At 44.4% G+C, this 6,859-nt stretch overlaps 1 non-coding gene across 1 annotated transcript; it reads right to left on the bottom strand.

The window, feature by feature from the left end:
- Positions 1 to 437: 437 nt before the first annotated feature.
- Positions 438 to 570, bottom strand: LOC116812345 (small nucleolar RNA SNORA68). Its single transcript, XR_004370649.1, has one exon. It is a non-coding gene; the product is annotated as a small nucleolar RNA SNORA68 (small nucleolar RNA).
- Between the last annotated feature and the right edge of the window lie 6,289 nt (positions 571 to 6,859).

Raw genomic sequence — 6,859 nt, 5'->3', positions numbered from 1 at the left:
TTCTTCCTTCCTTCCTTTCTTTTTTTCTTTCTTGGTGTACCCAAGTTTATGTGGGGCACACTGGGGCGAGAGGCCCCTGCAACTAGCAGACGGTGTTGGTCCTCTTGGTAGTGAAGCATGGCTTGTGCTGATGGTGCAGGACGCGGTGGAGCAGCAGGAACTTGATGGAGTCATGGAACTGCACTTGCTGGCTGTAATCTCCTCCAGTGGGCCAGGGTGTGATGCTGGGCACCCATGTCTAGGTCTATAAAAAGGGGGAGGGAGCAGGGTAACCGCATTTCCTGGACTCTAGGCATTTGGCAAACCTCCTATTGAGTGCCTGTCCAGTGACCTGGTACACTCTGTCAGGCACAGCCATTGCCTGGGGGCCGTGACTTGGGGCTGACTGGGGGGCCAGATGGCCACAGCCTCTGGTCCCAGCAGGCACTGGCCACCAGGGATGTAGAGCCTCTAAGTTCACTTTAAGGAGCATGGCCACAGCCACCAAAAGTAATGAGATTCGCTTGCTGTTTGCACCTCTGTTTAAACCACCACTTCAAGAAACAGTGATTCTTTGGGTTTAGGTGCAACTGATTCTTTTTTTTTTTTTTAAGGGACAGCTGTCCCAGAGGGTAACACCAATTAATTTTGACACTTTTTTCTTTAGTGCATTATTATTATTTATTTATTTATTTATGACAGGGTCTCACTCTGTCACCCAGGCCGGAGTGCAGTGGCACACAATCTCAGTTCACTGCAACGTCTGCCTCCCAGGCTTAAGTGATCCTCCCACCTTAGCCTCCCCAGTAGCTGGGACTACAGGTCCGCACCACCAAACCCAGCTAATTTTTATATTTTTAGTAGAGACGGGGTTTCTCCATGTTGGCCAGGCTGGTCTTGAACTCCTGACCTCAGGTGATCTGCCCACCTGGGCCTCCCAAAGTGCTGGGATTACAGGCATGAGCCACTTTGCCCGGCCTCCTTTAACCCTTTAAATATGGTTTCCCCTGGTTTTTTGAATATATTTGTAATAGCTGCTTTGAGGTTTTGCTAAGTTCAACCCATTGACCCCTCAAAAGCAATTTCTATTGCCCGCTTTTTCCTTATGTATTGGTCACACTTTCCTTTTTCTTGCATGTCTTGTAATTTTTTTGTTGTTGAAAACGACATTTTAGAGACTATAGTAGCAACTCTGGATACTGATTCCCCCTTACCTACCTCCAGGACCTATTGTATTTGCTTGTTATTTGTTTAGTGACTTGATTGGACTAGTTCGGTGAAGTCCAGGTTTCCATGCAATGTGGAGCCGCTGGTGTCTTCCTCAAAGGCCACAGCCTTGGGCACACACAGTCTCCATGACCACCAGGGATGACTGACTTTAGGCTCTCTATCTATTTCCCTGATGAACTGTTAAGCTTTTGGCTGGTCTACTTTACACCCACTTGTTAGCCTCTTCTAATTTATAGGTGATTGTCCTATGGGTTTTTTTTTGTTTTTGTTTTGTTTTGTTTTGTTTTTTTCCAGAATATCGTTCTGTTGCCCAGGCTGGAGTATAGTGGCGCGATCTTGGCTCACTGCAACCTCCACCTTCCCAGTTCAAGTGATTCTCCTGCCTCAGCTTCCTGACTAGCTGGGATTACAGGTGCCCACCAACACACTCGGCTGATTTTTGTATTTTTTATAGAGACAAGGTTTCCCCATGTTGGCCAGGCTGGTCTCGAACTCCTGACCTCAAATGATCCGCCCGCCTTGGCCTCCCAAAGTGCTGGAATTACAGGCGTGAGCCACCACACCCGGCCAGCAATCTGTTATTTTGGTTTGCCTCTCCTGCTGGACAGAACCTCTGTACCACTACTCCTGAGCTGGACTGGGGGAGGAAGATGGTGGCCTGCTTTTCCCAGAATGACACACTTGCTCTTCAAGAGGGGCACAGGGCAAAGATAGTAGCCCCTGGTCTTCTCATCTCCCTCCTCCTGGTGTGGAAACTCTACCCTATGTATAAGCAAGTAAAGTACTGCAGCCTGCCTCCATGTAGTAGAACTTCTGCTCTAAGGTGGAGGCTGGAAGGAGGAGGGAGCTCCAATCCTCTGCCCTGCAGTTGCCTGGAATACAACTTCTGTAAGACAGAACTGGTGGTGATGAAAGATGCTGACGGCGTGCCCTTCCTGGAGTAAAACCATAGCCCTACTCTGGGATCTGGGAAGAAAGGGTGCCCCATCTTCTTGGCTGTGTCTTCCCAGAGTAGAGTTTCTAACACACTGAGCTTGAGGTGAGAGGACAGGAAGCATTTTGGGGTTCAAATGCCACAGACTCCCATTGTTCTTCCCAAGGTTTAGTAGGTAGATTTTCTTGAATAAGTTTCTCCACTTGAGGAGTTCAAGACCAGCCTGGGAGGTTGAGGCTGCAGTGAACCATGATCATGCCACTGCACTTTGCCCTGGGTGACAGAGCGAGATCCTATTCCCCCCCCAAAAAAAATGAAGACAAAAAGAAAAAAACAATAATAATTTTCACCAGTTAAAGTTTGTTCCATTTGGGAGTATATCTACTGATCTCCTCATCCCACTCTTTTGGAAGTCCTCTACCTCAATCAGGTTTTCTTAAAGGTAAAAATAAGTTTGTTTAGTAATATTATATATTAATGGGCTCAAACTTATTTGATGTTTCAATCAACTGCAATTATTTCTATTGATACTCAAATTATTTTAATTTTGGCTAGTAGGAACTTCTTTAAGTTAGCTCCTTAGTCCTTTTGACGGGAACCTAGCAATTGTTGATAACTTTCTTGCTATTAAAATGCCTTATATAGGCCGGGCACGGTGGCTTATGCCTGTAATCCCAGCACTTTGGGAGACCGAGGCAGGAGGATCACCTGAGATTGGGAGCTCGAGACCAGCCTGACCAACATTGAGAAACCCCAACTCAACTAAAAATACAAAAACTAGCCAAGCATACTGGTACATGCCTGTAATCCCAGCTACTCGGGAGGCTGAGGCAGGAGAATCACTTGAATCCGGGAGGCGGAGGCTGCAGTGAGCTGAGATGGCGCCATTGCACTCCAGCCTGGGTGACAAGAGCGAAACTCCATCTCAAAAAACAAAACAAAACAAAACAAAACAAAACACCTTATACATTACTTTCCCAGTACCCACAGAATGCTTTCGAAAAACTGAAAGGTTGCATTCGCCAGTATCAAAAGGAGTGTATATGCCTTCCAAGGAACTGAAGATAAAAGCAAACACTCAAAAGGGAGAAGAAAAAAAAAACAATAGAAAAACCATAAGGCTGGGCACAGTGGCTCACGCCTGTAATCTCAGCACTTTGGGAGGCCAAGGAGGGCAAATCACTTGAGGTCAGGAGTTCGAGACCAGCCTGGTCAACATGGCGAAACCCCCACCTCTACTAAAAATAAAAAAAAATTAGCCGGGCGTAGTGGCATGCGCCTGTAGTCCCAGCTCAGGAGTTTGAGGCACAGGAATTGCTTGAACCCAGGCGGCAGACGTCGGCAGTGAGCTGAGATCGCGCCACTGCACTCCAGCCTAGGCAACAGAGCAAGACTCCATCTCAATAAAAAATTTTAAAAAAAGAAAAATCATAAAAGAAAAAATGACAAGGAAACATTAAAAATAGCATAGGAAAATATGGCAGGTGCAGTGGCTCACACCTGTAATCCCAGCACTTTGAGAGGCCGAGGCAAGAGGATTGCTTGAGCCCAGGAATTTGAGACAAGCCTGGGCAATATAGTGAGACATTGTCTTTACAAAAAAATTTTAAAATTAGCTGGGTGTGGTCAGGTGTGCCTGTAGTCCCAGCTGCTTAGGAGACTGAGGTGGGAGGATCGCTTGAGTCCGGGAAATGGAAATTGCAGTGACCCGAGATTACCCCACTGCACTCCAGCTACAGAGCAAGACCCTGTCTTAAAAACAAAAACAAAAAAAGAAAAATTTGACGTGTATAATAAAACAGATGAGGCCAGGCACGCTGGCTCATGCCTGTAATCCCAACACTTTGGGAGGCCGAGGTGGGTGGATCACGAGGTCAGGAGATCGAGACCATCCTGGCTAACATAGTGAAACACTGTCTCTACTAAAAATACAAAAAATTAGCAGGGCGTGGTGGCGGGCACCTGTAGTCCCAGCTATTCAGGAGGCTGAGGCAGGAGAATAGTGTGAACCCGGAAGGCGGAGCTTGCAGTGAGCCGAGATCACGCCACTGCACTCCAGCCTGGGAGACAGAGTGAGACTCCATCTCAAAAAAAAAAAAAAACAGATGTATTAGCAATGATAAATATAAATAGACTCTACTCCTCTATTAAAAATTAAGATTCCCAAATTGAATTCAGATTTCAATTTTATGTTATTTAAAATAAGCACAAAATGCAACAAAAAGATTAAAATAAGAGAAGGGGACATATATAAAACAAATGCAAATTAGGAGAAATCAAAGATAAAAATACTTACATTAATAGAATTTGACACTCCATAAATAAATAAGTGGCATTGAAACGGATGAAGTGAATATATTAAGGATAGAGAATCACTTAATAATAAGCCTCAACAGCTTCCTGGAAAGAAACACATATAGCAGACAATATACCTATTTTTCCTAGTGCCTGTGCAATGTTTAAAAAAACTGAATATACAGTATAGCTGCACTAACAGTGGCACTTAAATAGGGTTCACTTGCTAAAGAAGATTCACGGGACCTCAAATGACAAAGCTTACAAGTCTACACTTTATTACAGGGAAGGGACCCACTATAGCAAGAGCATGAAAGTCAGGCTATACACCACAGCAGACGACTCCACAAGGGGCCTGGAGAAGCCAGGTGCAGGCTGTTCTTATCTTTTCCTTCTGGTACTACCACGTGTTCCATGCGCATCTTGTATTTTTCCTGCCTTAGACCTAGAGGCAGCCATTTCTTCAAGGAACTCTGGTTTCCTTTATTGGAGACTGGTATTTGGAAACGAAGATCTGGGTGCTAAGGGTGCTCATTGCTGCTGGGATGTCACTGCTTCTAGCCCATCTCAACAGTCAAAGCTAGGAAATATATCTATGTATACTAACCTATGTATACGTATACATCTATATTTCTGTGTACATCTCCTATTAGATAAAAATTATATCAGGCCATTGTTTTGGACTAAGCTCCTACACTAGGCCCCAACAGAGCAGACTACAAACCAGAATGGAGTCATTCATATTAACAATCTACATCATGGCTGGGCGCAGTGGCTCACACCTGTAGTCACAGCACTTTGGGAGGCCAAGGCGGGCGGATCACCTGAGGTCAGGAGTTCAAGACCAGCCTGGCCAACATGGTGAAACCCCGTCTCTACTAAAAACACAAAAATTAGCTGGGTGTGGTGGTGGTGCATGCCTGTAATCCCAGCTGCTAGAAAGGCTGAGGCAGGAGAATAGGAGAATTGATTGAACCCTGGAGGCAGAGGTTGCAGTGAGCCAAGATCGTGCGACTACACTCCAGCCTGGGCAACAGAGCGAGACTCTGTCTCAAAACAAAACAAAACAAAAGATCTACATCATCAGACTAAAACTGAGTTGTTAGCTGGCCTTCTGAGAAATCAGGAGACAGACAAAGCCCAATTTCCCAAGCAGGCCAGTTTCCATCGGCATGATAATGAAGTTCCCTTTGCCTTTAGTCCTTACAACGAAAAGTAATCTGAAGTAACCTCATGTTAACCAATCAATTATTTGTCTATTGTTCTGTTTCCCTGTTCCCACTTTACAAGGAAAGTAACTTCGAAATGACCAGTCCACTTTTTGTTCTTTGTTTCTGCTTTCTTCAGCCCTGTCTATAAAATCAACCTCCTCTGCTCAGTACGTTGGAATATTTACTCTATTTTACAGAATAAACTGTTGCCCAATTCTAGAATCACACACAAAAAAGCAAACTAAGATCTTAAAACTACATGGTTGTGATTTTGTTCTTTGATGCTCCCAACTAAAGTACAGTGTTTATGTACATTTTTTTTTTTTTTTTGACACAGTTTCACTCTGTCATCCAGGCTGGAGTACAGTGGTGGGGTCTCAGCTCACCACAACCTCCATCTCCCAGGTTCAAGCGATTCTCCTGCCTCAGCCTCCCTAGTAGCTGGGATTGCAGGCGCCCGCCACTACACCCGGCTAATTTTTATATTTTTAGTTGAGATGGGGTTTCACCATGTTGGCCAGGCTGGTCTTGAACTCCTGACTTCAGGTGATCCGTCCGCCTCAGCCTCCCAAAGTTCTGGGATTACAGGCGTGAGCCACCTCGCCTGGCCTATGTACAGTCCTTTTTGTCTTTAGCCTTACACTATCTAGTCAAAACACTTTTTAGCAAACATTGCTTAATCAGCAACTTCTTCCCCACCATCTTCAGTAATGTCATATATTTTTCATAAAATTAAATTATTTTATTATTATTTTTAATTGACAAATAAAAATTGTATGTTAACCCTGTACAACATGTTGTTTTGAAATATGTATACATTGTGTGAAATGGCTAAATCAAGCTAATTAACATATGCATTACTTCTCACACTTATCATGTTTCGTGGTATACCTAAAATATACTCTCTTAGCAATTTTCAAGTATGCAATATATTGTTATTAACTACAAGCACCATGATGTACAATAGCCCTCTTGAACTTATTCCTCCTGTCTAACTGAAATTTTGTATCCTTTGACCAATATTTCCCCAACACCAGCACCCCTCCACTTCCTCAGCCCCTGGTAACCACCTTTCCACTCTCTGCTTCTTTATTTCTTATTTTTTCAACTTTTTTTTTTTCTTGAGATGGAGTTTCACTCTTGTTGCCCAGGCTGGAGTGCAATGGCGCGATCTCAGCTCACGGCAACCTCCGCATCCCGGATTCAAGCG

The sequence above is a fragment of the Hylobates moloch genome, unplaced genomic scaffold (assembly GCF_009828535.3).
Source record: "Hylobates moloch isolate HMO894 unplaced genomic scaffold, HMol_V3 SCAFFOLD_7, whole genome shotgun sequence".
Classification (NCBI taxonomy): Eukaryota; Metazoa; Chordata; class Mammalia; order Primates; family Hylobatidae; genus Hylobates; species Hylobates moloch.
This window is presented reverse-complemented; position numbering and strand designations above follow the sequence as displayed.